Source organism: Eubalaena glacialis, chromosome 3 (genome assembly GCF_028564815.1).
Source record: "Eubalaena glacialis isolate mEubGla1 chromosome 3, mEubGla1.1.hap2.+ XY, whole genome shotgun sequence".
Lineage (NCBI taxonomy): Eukaryota > Metazoa > Chordata > Mammalia > Artiodactyla > Balaenidae > Eubalaena > Eubalaena glacialis.
Genome location: NC_083718.1, coordinates 89421027 through 89438600, shown reverse-complemented (window position 1 = coordinate 89438600; position 17574 = coordinate 89421027). Strand labels below are relative to the sequence as shown.

The 17574-nt window shown below is 37.2% G+C and overlaps 1 long non-coding RNA gene across 1 annotated transcript in view; it reads left to right on the top strand.

The window, feature by feature from the left end:
- LOC133086888 (uncharacterized) overlaps positions 1-17025 on the top strand; it is a 48581-nt gene extending 31556 nt beyond the window's left edge. The window contains exon 3 of the long non-coding RNA XR_009700362.1: positions 16474-17025. This is a non-coding gene — a long non-coding RNA (uncharacterized LOC133086888). The remainder of the gene's footprint in view (positions 1-16473) is intronic.
- Positions 17026-17574: the final 549 nt, after the last annotated feature.

Below are 17574 nucleotides of genomic sequence, written 5' to 3'. Positions count from 1 at the left end.
ATTGAATAGATATCTTTTTTTTTAGAGTGAAAAATTTTAATATACATCTCTTTATAACTGAAAGAGTAAGTAGACAAAAATCCAGAAAAAGAGAATATTTAAACTTATGTAGCACACTTTAGCTAATTGACATATATAAAACACTATATCCCAAACTACATATACCATTATTTTCAAGGGCACATAGAAAATTTACCAATATGAATAGATATCTTTTCCTCACAGATTTGAATGTTACTTTTACAATATATAAAATCTCCATGGCATTTGTGCCTCTTTTTGATATTCCTAGTCCGTACCTTTTATGTCATGCCAGTATCACATTATATTAATTATCTGTGGCTTTAAAAAATTGTTTTACTATCTAATAGAAATAGTTCTTCTTCATTAGTTTTCTCTTTCAGAATTTTCCTGTTTACCTTATTGGTTTTTTATATGAATTTTAGAATCAGGTTGTCTATTTCAAAAAAAAAAATCAGAGGAGACCTTCAAGATGGCAGAGGAGTAAGACGTGCAGATCACCTTTCTCCCCACAAATACATCAGAAATATATCTACATGTGGAGCAACTCCCATAGAACACTTACTGAATGCTGGCAGAAGACCTCAGACTTCCCAAAAGCCATGTGGCTGACAGGGTCTTGGTGCTCTGGCCGGGTGTCAGGCCTGTACCTCTCAGGTGGGAGAACCGAGTTCAGGACATTGGTCCACGAGAGACCTCCCAGTTCCATGTAATATCAAACAGCGAAAGCTCTCCCAGAGATCTCCATCTCAATGCTAAGACCCACCTCCACTCAACAACCAGCAAGCTACAGTGCTGGACACTCTATGCCAAACAACTAGCAAGACAGGAACACAACCCCACCCATTAGCAGAGAGGCTGCCTAAAATCATAATAAGGTCACAGACACCCCAAAACACACCACCGGACACGGTCTTGCCCACGAGAAAAACAAGATCCAGCCTCATCCACCAGAACACAGGCACTAGTCCCCTCCACCAGGAAGCCTACACAACCCACTGAACCAACATTACCCACTGGGGGCAGACACCAAAAACAACAGGAACTACGAACCTGCAGCCTGTGAAAAGGAGACCCCAAACACAGTAAGTTAAGCAAAATGAGAAGACAGAGAAACAGCAGTTGAAGGAGCAAGGTAAAAACCCACCAGACCAAACAAATGAAGAGGAAATAGGCAGTCTACCTGAAAAACAATTCAGAATAATGATAGTAAAGATGATCCAAAATCTTGGAAATAGAATGGAGAAAATACAAGAAACGTTTAACAAGGACCTAGAAGAACTAAAGAGCAAACTGATGAATAACACAATAACTGAAATTAAAAATTCACTAGAAGGAATCAATAGCAGAATAACTGAGGCAGAATAACAGATAAATGACCTGGAAAATAAAATAGTGGAAATAACTACAGCAGAGCAGAACAAAGAAAGAAGAATGAAAAGAATTGAGGACAGTTTTAGAGACCTCTGGGACAACTTTAAACGCACCAACATTCGAATTATAGGGGTCCCAGAAGACGAAGAGAAAAAGAAAGTAACTGAGAAAATACTTGAAGAGATTATAGTTAAAAATGACCTTAATATGGGAAAGGAAATAGTCAAGTTCAGGAAGTGCAGAGAGTCCCATACAGGATAAATCCAAGGAGAAACACACCAAGACATATTAATCAAACTATCAAAAATTAAATACAAAAAAAAAAAATTCAAAGAAAAAATACTAAAAGCAGCAAGGGAAAAACAACAAATAACATACAAGGGAATCCGCATAAGGTTAACAGCTGATCTTTCAGCAGAAACTCTGCAAGCCAGAAGGGAGTGGCAAGACATATTTAAAGTGCTGAAAGGGAAAAATCTGCAACCAAGATTACTCTACCCAGCAAGGATCTCATTCAGATTTGATGGAGAAATTAAAACCTTTAAAGACAAGCAAAAGCTGAGAGAATTCAGCACCACCAAACCAGCTTTGCAACAAATGCTAAAGGAACTTCTCTAGGCAGGAAACAAGAGAAGGAAAAGACCTACAAAAACAAACCCAAAACAATTAAGAAAATGGTAATAGGAACATATATATTGATAATTACCTTAAATGTAAATGGATTAAATGCTCCCACCAAAAGACATAGACTGGCTGAATGGATACAAAAACAAGACTCATATATATGCTGTCTACAAGAGACCCACTTCAGACCTAGGGACACATACAGACTGAAAGTGAGGGGATGGAAAAAGATATTCCTTGCAAATGGAAATCAAAAGAAAGCTGGAGTAGCAAGTCTCATATCAGACAAAATAGACTTTAAAATAAAGACTATTACAAGAGACAAAGAAGGACACTACATAATGATCAAGGGATCAATCCAAGAGGAAGATATAACAATTGTAAATATTTATGCACCCAACATAGGAGCACCTCAATACATAAGGCAAATGCTAACAGCCATAAATGGGGAAATCGACAGTAACACAATCATAGTAGGGGACTTTAACACCCCACTTTCACCAGTGGACAGATCATCCAAAATGAAAATAAATAAGGAAACACAAGCTTTAAATGACGCATTAAACAAGATGGACTTAATTGATATTTAGAGGACATTCCATCCAAAAACAACAGAATACACTGTCTTCTCAAGTGCTCACGGTACATCCTCCAGGATAGATCATATCTTGGGTCACAAATCAGCCTTGGTAAATTTAAGAAAATTGAAATCGTATCAAGTATCTTTTCCGACCACAATGCTATGAGACTAGATATCAATTACAGGAAAAGATCTGTAAAAAATACAAACACATGGAGGCTAAACAATACACTAAATAACCAAGCGATCACTGAAGAAATCAAAGAGGAAATCAAAAAATACCTAGAAACAAATGACAATGAAAACACGACGACCCAAAACCTATGGGATGCAGCAAAAGCAGTTCTAAGAGGGAAGTTTATAGCAATACAATCCTACCTCAAAAAACAAGAAACATCTCAAATAAACAACCTAACCTTACACCTAAAGCAATTAGAGAAAGAAGAACAAAAAAACTCACAAAGTTAGCAGAAGGAAAGAAATCATAAAGATCAGATCAGAAATAAATGAAAAAGAAGTGACGGAAACGATAGCAAAGATCAGTAAAACTAAAAGTTGGTTCTTTGAGGAGATAAACAAAATTGATAAACCATTAGCCAGATTCATCATGAAAAAAAGGAAGAAGACTCAAATCAACAGAATTAGAAATGAAAAAGGAGAAATAACAACTGACTCTGCAGAAATACAAAGGATCATGAGAGATTACTACAAGCAACTATATGCCAATAAAATGGACAACCTGGAAGAAATGGACAAATTCTTAGAAAAGCACAACCTTCCAAGACTGAACCAGGAAGAGATAGAAAATATAAACAAGCCAATCACAAGCACTGAAATTGAGACTGTGATTAAAAATCTTCCAACAAACAAAAGCCCAGGACCAGATGGCTTCACAGGTGACTTCTATCAAACATTTAGAGAAGAGCTAACACCTATCCTTCTCAAACTCTTCCAAAATATAGCAGAGGGAGGAACACTCCCAAACTCATTCTACAAGGCCACCATCACCCTGATATCAAAACCAGACAAAGATGTCACAAAGAAAGAGAACTTCAGGCCAATATCACTGATGAACATAGATGCAAAAATCCTCAACAAAATACTAGCAAACAGAATCTAACAGCACATTAAAAGGATCATACACCATGATCAATTGGAGTTTATCCCAGGAATGCAAGGATTCTTCAATATACGCAAATCAATCAATGTGATAAACCATATTAACAAATTGAAGGAGAAAAACCATATGATCATCTCAATAGATGCAGAAAAAGCTTTCAACAAAATTCAACACCCATTTATGATAAAAACCCTCCAGAAAGTAGGCATACAGGGAACCTACTTCAACATAATTAAGGCCATATATGACAAACCCACAGCCAACATCGTTCTCAATGGTGAAGCACTGAAACCATTTCCTTTAAGATCAGGAACAAGACAAGGTTGTCCACTCTCACCACTATTATTCAACATAATTTTGGAAGTTTTAGCCACAGCAATCAGAGGAAAAAAAGAAATAAAATGAATCCAAATAGAAAAAGAAGAAGTAAAGCTGTCACTGTTTGCAGATGACATGATACTATACATAGAGAATCCTAAAGATGCTACAAGAAAACTATTAGAGCTAATAAATGAATTTGGTTAAGTAGCAGGATACAAAATTAATGCACAGAACTCTCTTGCATTCCTATATACTAATGATGAAAAATCTGAAAGAGAAATTAAGGAAACACTCCCATTTACCAATGCAACAAAAAGAATAAAATACCTAGGAATAAACCTACCTAAGGAGACAAAAGACCTGTATGGAGAAAATTATAAGACACTGATGAAAGGAATTAAAGATGATGCAAACAGATGGAGAGATATACCATGTTCTTGGATTGGAAGAATCAACATTGTGAAAATGACTCTGTTACCCAAAGCAATCTACAGATTCAATGCAATCCCTGTCAAACTTCCAATGGCATTTTTCACAGAACTAGAACAAAAAATTTCACAATTTGTATGGAAACACAAAAGACCCCAAATAGCCAAAACAATCTTGAGAAAGAAAAACGGAGCTGGAGGAATCAGGCTCCTGGACTTCAGACTATACTACAAAGCTACAGTAATCAAGACAGTATGGTACTGGCACAAAAACAGAAATACAGATCAATAGAACAGGATAGAAAACCCAGGGATAAGCCCACTCACATATGGTCACCTTATTTTTGATAAAGGAGGCAAGAATATACAATGGAGAAAGGGCAGCCTCTTCAATAAGTGGTGCTGGGAAAACTGGACAGCTACATGTAAAAGAATGAAATTAGAACACTCCCTAACACCATACACAAAAATAAACTCAAAATGGACTAAAGACCTAAATGTAAGGCCAGACACTATCAAACTCGTAGAGGAAAACATAGGCAGAACACTCTATGACATAAATCACAACAAGATCCTTTTTGACCCACATCCTAGAGAAAAGGAAATAAAAACAAAAATAAACAAATGGGACCTAATGAAACTTAAAAGCTTTTGCACAGCAAAGGAAACCATAAGGAAGACAAAAAGACAATCCTCAGAGTGGGAGAAAATATTTGCAAATGAAGCAACTGACAAAGGATTAATCTCCAAAATTTACAAGCAGCCCATGCAGCTCAGTATTAAAAAAACAAACAACCCAATGCAAAAATGGGCAGAAGGCCTAAATAGACATTTCTCCAAAGAAGATAAACAGATTGCCCACAAACACATGAAAGGATGCTCAACATCACTAATCATTAGAGAAATGCAAATCAAAACTACAATGAGGTATCACCTCACACCAGTCAGAATGGCCATCATCAAAGAATCTACAAACAATAAATGCTGGAGAGGGTGTGGAGAAAAGGGAACCCTCTTGCACTGTTGGTGGGAATGTAAATTGATAGAGCCACTATGGAGAACAGTATGGAGGTTCCTTAAAAAGCTAAAAATAGAACTACCATACGACCCAGCAATGCCACTACTGGGCATACACCCTGAGAAATCCATAATTCAAAAAGAGTCCTATACCAGAATGTTCATTGCAGCTCTATTTACAATAGCCAGGACATGGAAGCAACCTAAGTGTCCATCGACAGATGAATAGATAAAGAAAATGTGGCACATATGTACAATGGCATGTTACTCAGCCATAAAAAGAAACGAAATTGAGTTATTTGTAATGAGGTGGATGGACCTAGAGACTGTCATACAGAGTGAAGTAAGTCAGAAAGAGAAAAGTAAATACCATATGCTAACACATATATATGGAATCTGAAAAAAAAAATGGTTCTGAAGAACCTAGGGGCAGGACAGGAATAAAGACGCAGACGTAGAGAATGGACTTGAGGACAGGGGAGGGGCAAGGGTAAGCTGAGACGAAGTGAGAGAGTGGCATGGAGTTATATATGCTACCAAATATAAAATAGATAGCTAGTGGGAAGCAGCCGCATAGCACAGGGAGATCAGCTTGTTGCTTTCTGACCACCTAGAGGGGTGAGATAGGGAGGGTGGGAGGGAGACGCAAGAGGGAGGAGATAGGCGGATATTGTATATGTATAGCTGATTCACTTTGTTATAAAGCAGAAACTAACACACCATTGTAAAGCAATTATACTCCAATAAAGATGTTAAAAAAATCATTTTGGCATTTAAAAAATCAGGGGCATGTTAAATTTATAGATTAATTTAGGTAAAGTAGGCATGTTTACGATATTGCTTGCTCCTTTCCAAGAACATGATATACTTTTTCATTGTGTGTGTGTTTCTCGGTAGCACTTTAAAGTTTTATTTTTATAAATTGTGTCCATTTCTTGGTAATTTTTTATCTTTTTGGTTGCCACTATAAACTGAGATCTTTTATCATCTCTTCTAACCAATTGTTTGTGTATGTGCTTTTGCTTTCTGCTGATTAATTTTGTAATCACCAGGCACATTCCCAAATTCTCTTCTGTTCTCTCTGAGTTTCTCTCAGAGGATCTTCTTGGCCAGGGTTTCTCCACTCTGCATTATTGGCATTTTGAGCCAGATAATTCTCATTGCTGGGGTGGTTGGGAGGTGGGATGGAGGTCTTGTCCTGTGCATTGTAGGATGTTTAGCAGCATTCCTTACCTCTACTGGTTGCCTCTGATTAAGAAGCATTGTTTTAGTCCATAATCCAAGGAAGGTCTTCATTATTTCCACCTGCTCCCAACCCAGTACTCTGTTAGACACTATTGGTTCTAATCACAACAACGGAAATAGCTAAAGCCCAATGTTCTGTTATAAGAACAAACAATGCCTAGAGGTAGCCATGAAAGTGATGATTATTCATAGTTCATGGCCAAGCTACATGTGTAAGTCAGTCACAGATACAAATCTCATGAATTGAAAAGTTAAAAGTAGGGGATTCCTTGCGGTCCAGTGGTTAGGACTCTGTGCTCTCATTGCCGAGGGCCTGGGTTCGATCCCTGGTCGAGGAACTAAAATCCCACAAGCTGTGTGGTGCAGCCAGAAAAAAAAAAAAATTAAAAGTAATAAAGAGAAGGAGGCGGATTCTATTGCTTCTGTATCACACACCTTCGATTTTCATTGTATGGTGTCTGGCATGTTCTCTAGCTGTTCAGCAGTGTGATCACAGTCTTCTCCACTGGCTTGAGTCATAGCATCTCAGGCTTGAAGGGATATCGACATGTTCCTCAAGGCATGGCATCACGTCTGGCACCCTCTTAACACTCTCAACTGTGTCATGCCATTTTTACATTTTCTACAATATGTACAGTTGTGCTGGGTTCGTGACAGAGTGTTTGAAATATAAAAGATCTGTATTCAAATCCTAGTTAAGAGTCATTCGATTATTAGCTATATATGGAAGTTACCTAATCTCTGTAAATGTCATTCGCAAAACCGTTATGAATATTACATTGTAGGGTTGCAGTGGCGATTAGATGAGATCACATATACGATGCAACAAGACCATAGCAAGAACACAATACATTTTAAACTCTCATTAAAAATTCAAGCACTCAGTATGTGATAGCTATTATCTTCATTATTATTATATGAATACAAGTTCTTTATCTGAAGAATTAAGACTAAAATTAATCTAAATCATCTATTAAAAAATTTAAAGTATTGATTGAAATATTGGAAAACAGGTTGAAAAGACTGTCGTGATACTATTGAAAGTCAGATATTTTTGTAGGAAACATCCATTCCTATCATTTCTTATTTATTGGATGTAGACTCTTTGAGAATCTAAATAGTCTGGGCCTTATCAGTCAGCTTTGTGGGTGATTCCTGTGTATGGAATTCAGTGTTGGCTATAGAATAATATATGATGCAGAGGGGCAAAATTTGTTCTGAATCATGTTTTTATGAAGTGAAACAGAATTTAATGATAGTGTTATTTAGCTGGACTTGCTTATTTTTTTGTTAAAGTCCTTTTCAAGTTTTGGAATGCCACACACATATAGAACCATGTACAAAACTTAAATGTATAAAAATAAGCAAATAATGGGTAACCTCTGCTCAGATTAAGAAATAGCACATTACCAGCCCCCAGAACAGTGTATACCTTTCTCATCACAATCCTCCCCCTCTTTGTTTTTCTTTATAGTTTTATATAAATATAAAACTTGTGGTAAACTCTGGTTTTGTCTAAAAATTCATTTATTTTTCATTCTCAAAGGATGGATTTTGGGGCTAAATAATTTTAGGTGGGCAGTTATTTGGTTTTCTCCTATTAAAGTTATCATTTCACTGTTTTCTGGCTTCTGTTATTGCTGTTGAAATATCAGCTGTAAGTCTAAGTCTTTCTCTGGTGCTTTAATGATTTTTTTCATTATTTTTTGATGGTCCGGAGTTCCAGTATGATATATCAACATTATATATAAACTTAAAACTTATTAAGGAAGCATTGGACTTCTTGAACCTGTGGATGGCGTTTTTATCAGTTCTAGAAAAATCTCAGTCATCTCTTTCCTTTCCTTATGGACCTCACAGTTAACATCTTTTGGACCTTCTCACTATATTCTCTATGTATCTTACCATCTCTTGTGTATTTTTTCGTCATTTTGTCTCTCCATTTGTATTTCTAGATAATTGTGCACAGAACCATTTTTTTTTTCTAGTTCAGGAGTCAGTGAACTACGGCCCAATGGCCAAACCTGAATCACTGCCTCTTTCTTTACAGCCCATGAATGAAGACTGACTTTTATTTTTATTTTTTTATTTTTTTAAATATCTGCTCTAATGCTGCATATTGGTTGGTTGTCAGAGTTTTGTTTTGTTTTGTTAATTTAATTTAATTTTTTTAATTTATTTATGGCTGTGTTGGGTCTTCGTTTCTGTGCGAGGGCTTTCTCTAGTTGTGGCAAGTGGGGGCCACTCTTCATCGCGGTGCGCGGGCCTCTCACTATTGCGGCCTCTCTTGTTGTGGAGCACAGGCTCCAGACGCGCAGGCTCAGTAATTGTGGCACACGGACCCAGTTGCTCCGCGGCATGTGGGATCTTCCCAGACCAGGGCTCAAACCCGTGTCCCCTGCATTGACAGGCAGATTCTCAACCACTGCACCACTAGGGAAGCCCTGACTTTTATATTTTTAAATGGTTGAAAAAACTTTTAAGAAGATAATGTTTTGTGATGCATGAAAAGTACATAGAATTCAAATTTTAGCACCTATAAATAAAGATTTTATTAGTACATAGCCATACTCACTTGTGTTTGTATTGTCCATGGCTCTTTTTGTGCTACATCAGCAGAGTTGAATACTACTTATGAAGAAGCCTGAACCTGCAAAACCTAAAATACTTACTATCTGGCCTTTTATTAAAAAGATTTGCTGACCCTGATTCTATTTCATTGTAATACTCTCTTCAGCTGTGTTTAATCTATCGTTAAACCTTTGCCAATTTTACCTCCCTGCAAAGACCACCTAAAATAACCTGTTGATTGACAAAGCCAAGTTTATTGCTTATTACTTGCTTGTTAGTGTGGGTTATTGAGTAGAGTGATCCAGATAAAATAGGAACTGAGGAAAAATCTCACTCAAAATCCAATGAACTTATGGATCTCTCACTTCTAGGGGATGAATAGGTTTTGGTTGTGTGTTTTTACAAATTGGATAGAGTATGACTTGAGCCCATATTTTAGCAAACATACCTAAGATGCAATTAGAATATTTTCCAAAGATATTTACCATTTCTGCAAAATCACAGAAAAAAGTTTGTGTGCCTGGTTCTGAGAATATAAGGCTAAATAAGATATGGGGCCTAGCAACAATGGGTCCAGAGTTTAGTGGGGAGATGGGCATGTAAACAGGTAATTTAGGTAAACTATAACAAATATTATAATAGATAAATGTATATAATGTCAGGTTGACAGAAAGAAGAAAATGATGAATAAATCTAAAGAAGGCTTCATGAGGGAAGCACCATTTGACCCAGTCTTAAAATATTATCAGGAATTTTCCAACCATGAAAAGCATGGAAGCAACTCATGGCAGAGGGAATAACAAGTGCAAGAGCCTAGTGGTGTGAGAACATGGGGACATGTGCTTGGCGACAAGGAAGTAGTTCTAGGAACCTGCGGCTTAGGGCAGGTGAGAGGGACTGATGGGAGATGAGGCTGGAAAGGTATGTAGAAGCAGATAATTTAATTCTTTAAATGATAAGCTAGGGAGGTTGACTTTTTATTGTCGTTGTTAACTATGAATAGACATCAAGGGACTTTAAATATGGAAGTAAAGGGAACAGATTTTTTTTAGAATATTCTAGTACCAGTGTGAAGTATATCTTGGAAGTGAGACAGACTGGAAGATAATCATGAAGGTACTTTCATAGTATAGTTGTATAGTCAGACAACCTGAACTAAAGCAAATGGATAAGAAGGAGGAGAATGATATTAAAAGATGACTCTGCAGTTTCTATTTGAGTGACCTAATTGATAAAAATACAAGTATAAGGAAGACAAAAAGAGGAGCTGGAAGATAGATATGGTTTGAGATTTTTGGAGTTACTGGTTTGGTGACCAGGAAACACCCCTTTGTAGATATCCACTGACGAGAGTATAAACCTAGAGTTCACAGAATAAGCAAGGTTAGAGATGAGTGGCATGGAATGGGACCTCACTTCAGGAGGGGCATGGAGATGGAGAAGAGGATCACTGATGGAATCTTCAGGAACAGCCCTTTGGAAAGGGTGATTGAAGAAAGAGGAATCTGCAAAGGAAATGATAAAAGGCTAGTAAAAGAAGTGGGAAGAGAAACAGAAGAGTGTCTTATAAAAATAAAGGAAAGCACTTTAAGAGGGAGGGAGTTATCAGAATTAATGCCACAAAGAGATTTAGTGGGCTAAAGTTTGAAAACAAACTTTTGTACTGTTTCGCTGATGGAGCTAAAGAATAGAAGCCAGATTGCAAGGTCTGAGAAATTAATGGGAAGAAGTGGGGGACAAATAAAAACCTATTTAGGGGAAGCAGTAGTTAAAAGCACAGACCCTAGAATAAGACTGCTAGCATTAGCATCCCAGCTCCATTGTTTACTAACTCTGTGATCTTAGATTTAAAAGGGACTTAACCTCCCTTTTCCTCAGTCTCCATATCTATAAAATGTGATAATAGTACCTATCTCATCGAGTTGTTTTGAGGGTTAAGTGACTTATACATTAAGAACTTAGACTACTGCCTGGCACACAGTGAGTGTTCAATTGGCTGTAGCTATTATCATTCCATCAAGAAGTGAAGTGGTGAAAAAGAAAGCAGTAAGTCAACAGCTTGGGATGACAGGGTGGGGACAGAAAGGAGGGCAGTACTTTTGGATGAGCACATTTGTAGGTAGATGCAAATGGCCAGAAGAGAAGAAGAAATGACACAAGAGAGTGGGTAATTAGGGATTAGAGTCCAAAGGGGGAATGAGTTTGTGGAACGAGGAGAAAAGGTGGAGAAGTTGACCCTGTAAAGACAGAAGAATATAGATCAATGGAACAGGATAGAAAGCCCAGAGATAAACCCACGCACATATGGTCACCTTATCTTTGATAAAGGAGGCAAGCATATATCGTGGAGAAAAGACAGCCTCTTCAATAAGTGGTGCTGGGAAAACTGGACAGGTACATGTAAAAGTATGAAATTAGAACACTCCCTAACACCATACACAAAAATAAACTCAAAATGGATTAAAGACCTAAATGTAAGGCCAGACACTAACAAACTCTTAGAGGAAAACAGAGGCAGAACACTCTATGACATAAATCACAGCAAGATCCTTTTTGACCCAGCTCCTAGAGAAATGGAAATAAAAACAAAAATAAACAAATGGGACCTAATGAAACTTAAAAGCTTTTGCACAGCAAAGGAAACCATAAACAAGACCAAAAGACAACCCTCAGAATGGGAGGAAATATTTGCAAATGAAGCAACTGACAAAGGATTAATCTCCAAAATTTACAAGCAGCTCATGCAGCTCAATAACAAAAAAAAACCCTATCCCAAAATGGGCAGAAGACCTAAATAGACACTTCTCCAAGGAATATATACAGATTGCCAACAAACACATGAAAGAATGCTCAACATCATTAATCATTAGAGAAATGCAAATCAAAACTACAATGAGATATCATCTCACACCGGTCAAAATGGCCATCATCAAAAAATCTAGAAACAATAAATGCTGGAGAGGGTGTGGAGAAAAGGGAACCCTCTTGCACTGTTGGTGGGAATGTAAATTGATACAGCCACTATGGAGAACAGTATGGAGGTTCCTTAAAAAACTAAAAATAGAACTCCCATACGACCCAGCAATCCCACTACTGGGCATATACCCTGAGAAAACCATAATTCAAAAAGAGTCATGTACCACAATGTTCACTGCAGCTCTATTTACAATAGCCAGGACATGGAAGCAACCTAAGTGTCCATCAACAGATGAATGGATAAAGAAGATGTGGCACATATATACAATGGAGTATTACTCAGCCATAAAAAGAAACGAAATGGAGTTATTTGTAGTGAGGTGGATGGAGTTAGAGTCTGTCATACAGAGTGAAGTAAGTCAGAAAGAGAAAAACAAATACAGTATGCTAACACATATATATGGAATCTAAGGAAAAAAAAAAAAAGGTCATGAAGAACCTAGTGGCAAGACGGGAATAAAGACACAGACCTACTAGAGAATGGACTTGAGGATATGGGGAGGGGGAAGGGTAAGATGTGACAAAGTGAGAGAGTGGCATGGACATATATACACTACCAAACGTAAAATAGATAGCTGGTGGGAAACAACCGCATAGCACAGGGAGATCAACTCTGTGCTTTGTGACCACCTAGAGAGGTGGGAAAGGGAGGGTGGGAGGGAGGGAGATGCAGGAGGGAGGAGATATGGGAACATGTGTATATGTATAGCTGATTCACTTTGTTATAAAGCAGAAACTAACACACCATTGTAAAGCAATTATACTCCAATAAAGATGTTAAAAAAAAATTTAAAAAAAAAGAAGAAAGCAGAGCTGAATGTGTATATATATGTATGTGTGTGTATATATAGTATATATTGGCAGCATGCCATTCTTACAATTTATACCTTAATTTTCTAACCTAATAATATATCTTAGAATTCTCTTTTAATAGCTGGCTAATGTGTCAATGAATGGGTTATCATAATTCATTTGAGTCTAGTACTCAAGGAAGAGGCATTGAAGCCATGTCCAGTTATTTGCTTTTACAAATAATACTGTAATGAACATTACTGTGTGTATGTGTACATATATGTCCACTTGTACAAATATAGGCATAGGATAAAATTTTAGAAGTTGAATATCTAGGTGAAAGCTATTAGTAATTGCCCCTCCAAAGAGAAGAAGCTATTTTATACTCCTATCTTAGAGTGAGTGTATCCATATGCCTATTTCTTCACATCCTTTGAACACTGTTAATACCAGACTTTTTAATCCTTGTCAGTCTAATATATGAAAAATATCTTTATTGTTGTTTTAGTTCATACTTCTTTAATGAAGTGTGAGATTAGGCAGCTTTTAATATGTTTATTGGCCAGTTGTATTTCTTGGTCTATGAACTATGTGTTCATATTTGTGGTATGCAGCTTCTAAATTGGCCCCAAGATCCTCAACTCCTAGTATTCAGACCCTTGTATAGTACTTCCCACAATGTACCGGGATTGGTCTGTGTGACTAAAAGAAAGAATATGGCGGAAGTAATGGTGTGTCACTTCCAAGATTAGGTTAAAAAAAAACACATTGTGGCTTTTGTCTTGAGATCTCTCCCTCTCTTTCTCTGTCTCTCTGTCTGTCTCTCCCTCATCTCTCACGTTGGGAGAAGCTTCCATGTCATGAGGACACGCAGGCAGCTTAGAGAGAGGCCCATGTGGGAAGAGGTCTCTGGCCAGCAGCCACCAAGGAACTAAGGCCTGACAACAATGCTATGAGTGAGCTTGAAGCAGATCCTCCCCCAGTCAGGCCTACAGAGACTGTGGCCCTGCTGACAGCCTGACTGCAACTTCACAAGAAACACAGAGCTGGAACCTCCCAGATAAGACACTCCAGGTCCCCAACCCAGAGAAGTTGTGAGATAGTAGATGTTTGTAGGTTGTTTTAAGCTGCTAAATTTTGGGGTAATCCGTAGTACAGCAATGTATAACTAATATAACATTTTCCTCCAATTTTTCCATAAATTGCTCATTTTTTTCCTTACTGATATTAAGAAACTTTATCATTTTAGGCTAACCCTTTAATTCTTAAATACATTGTGTGTATTTTCAACACATTTTGTTATGTGTTTTTAAAATTTTTTCTTCAGAGAGATCAAGATGATGCAGTAGGAGGATGCTGAGCTTACTCCCCCCACAAACACATCAAAAATACATCTACATGTGGAGCAACACTTGCTGAAAACAAACTGAAGACTGGCAGAAAGGCTCTTCTATAACCAAGGCTGTAAAGAAAGATTCACATGGAGTCCAGTGGGAAAAGAGGAGAGCAGTCAGGTTGGGATTGCACCCCTAGCAGGGGACACAGAAGAGGAAGGGGGAAACAGATATCTGTTGCTTTTCTGTACACTAATAATGAACTCTCAGAAAGAGAAGGCAAGAAAACCATCCTGTTTAAAATTGTATCAAAAAGAATAAAATACCTAGTAATAAACTTAACCAAGGAGGTGAAAGACCTATACTATGAAAACTAGAAGGCAGTTGAAGGTGATACAAATAAATGGAAAGATATCCCATGTTCATGGATTGGAAGAATTAATATTGTTAAAATATCCATACTACCCTAAGCAGTCAACAGATTTAATGCAATCCCTATCAAAATACCCATGACACTTTTCACTAGAACAAACAATCCTAAAGTTTATATGGAACCACAGAAGACCCCGAGTAGCCATAGCAATCTTGATAAAAAAGAACAAAGATGGAGGTATAACCTTGCCTCACTTCAGACTATACTACAAAGCTACAGCAGTCAAAACAGCATGGTACTGGTACAGAAACTAACCCATAGATCAATGGAACAGAATAGAGAGCCCAGACATAAACCCACACACATATGATCAATTAATCTAGGACAAAGGAGACAAAAATATACAATGGGGAAAAGATAGTCTTTTCAATAAGTGGTGCTTGGAAAACTGAACAGCTCTCTGTAAAAGAATGAAATTAGAACATTTCCCACACTAAATACAAAAATAACTCAAAATGGACTAAAGCCCTAAATGTTAGACCAGAAATGATAAAACTCCTAGAAGAAAACATAAGCAAAACATTCTGACATAAGTCATAGCGGTTTTTTTTTTTTTTTTGGATCTGTCTCCTTAGGCAAAGGGGAAAAAAGAAAAAATAAACAAATGGGACCTAATTAAACTTAAAAGCCTTTGCACAGCAAAGGAGGAAAACATTGACAAAACAAAATGACAACCTACTAAATGAGAGAAAATATTTGCAAGTGATATGTCTGATAAGGGATTAATATCCAAAATATATAAACAGCTCATATAACTTAATATAAAAAAACAAATAACCTGATTAAAAATGGACAAAAGACCTGAATAGACATTTTTGTTTTGTTCTTTGGGTTTTTTTTACTTTTTTTTTTTGATTGAAGTATAGTTGATTTACAATATTCCTGAATAGACATGTTTCCAAAGAAGACATACAGATGGCCAACTGGCACATGACAAGGGAACCCTAGTACACTGTTGGTGGGAATGTAAACTGGTGCAGCTATTATGGAAAACAGTGTGGAGGTTCCTCAATAAATTAAGTATAGAACTACCATGTGATCCAGCAATTACACTCCTGGGTATATAAGCAAAGAAAGTGAAAACACTGATTAGAAAAGATATATGCATCCCAATGTTCATAGCAGCATTATTTACAATAGCCAAGGTAATGGAAGCAAGCTAAGTGTCCTTCAACAGATGAATGGATAAAGAAGATGTGATGGGGCTTCCCTGGTGGCGCAGTGGTTGAGAATCTGCCTGCCAATGCAGGGGACACGGGTTCGAGCCCTGGTCTGGGAGGATCCCACATGCCGCGGAGCGGCTAGGCCCGTGAGCCACAGTTGCTGAGCCTGCGCGTCTGGAGCCTGTGCTCCGCAATAAGAGAGGCTGTGGTGGTGAGAGGCCCACGCACCGCGATGAAGAGTGGCCCCCACTTGCCGCAACTGGGGAGGGCCCTCACACAGAAGCGAAGACCCAACACAGCCAAAAATAAATAAATAAATTAGCTTTAAAAAAAAAAGTTGATCAATAAGGGAATGTTAAATAAATTACAATGTATTCATTAGTGAAACACTTAAAAAAAAAAAAAAAGAAGATGTGATGTGTGTAGTAGTTTTTACCCCTAGAAATTTGATTTGTGTCTTTTTATGATTTCTAGGTCTCTACCTGCAAGGGGACCCTCTGAAGATCTCCAGAGCTCTCGCTGTGCAGCTCTTTTCTCTATAGTACTCCACCCTTAAACTCTAACTACCTTGGCCTCGCTGGACTCCCAGCTGCATCTTTTCAATTCAGAGAGATCACTGGACTATAACTGGCTTCCCCTTCCCTCTTCTGCAGCCTTGAAACTCTCTCCAAGCAGTGAACTGGGGCAATCTTGGGACTCATTTGTTTCCGTCTCAGAGACTGCTGTCTTTTGTTGCCTGATAGCCAATGTTTTAAAATCATTGTTTCCTATATTTGTCTTTTTTTTTTTTTCAGTGTTTCAAGAGATAAGGTAAAGTCTCTGTTATTCCTCATGCTTTCTTCCAAATCTTTTGTTTTATGCATTTATATCTTTAATCCATCTGGAATTTATTTTTTTATCGAGAGAAATATAGTTTTAATATTTTTTCCAATGGTTAACCAGTTGCCCAAAATCATATTTTGAATTCTTCCCTTCCCTCCTCACCCAGTTGGAAATGTCACCTTTATCATAAGCCAAACTTTCATAGATGCTTGAGTCCATTTCTGAACTCTTTATTCTGTCCCTTTGATTTTCCATTTTATTGAATAACAAACCTTTTTACTTGTTGAAGTTTCAAAATATATTGCATTATCTAGTAGAGCTAATTATTTCTTATTTCTTTTTATTTTCAAGATTTCCTTGAGTATCCACACATGTTATTTTTATACTTGAACTTTAATATCATTTTCAAGTTTCTTCTGATATATTATATATGTTATTTATTGGGATTGCATTAAAAATGTATGATCTAGACATTCGAAGGTAGCAAAGTGAAGAGTCAGGAGAGTACAAGTTCAATGACTTTAATTTTCATGGTGAAGTAGGAGGCAAAGGCAAGTTGGGAGTGAGTAGGGCAGTGGAAATTTAAGTGAATCGTATGTACTATAAATGAGGTTATTGGATCCCAGATAAGGAAAGCACTATGGGTATGTAAAACATTGACTGAATATCTCAGGACTAAGAGTGAAGATTCATCAATGGGTATTTGTACTTCCATGTTTCCTTTCTCTGAAAATATAAAACATGCCACTAAAA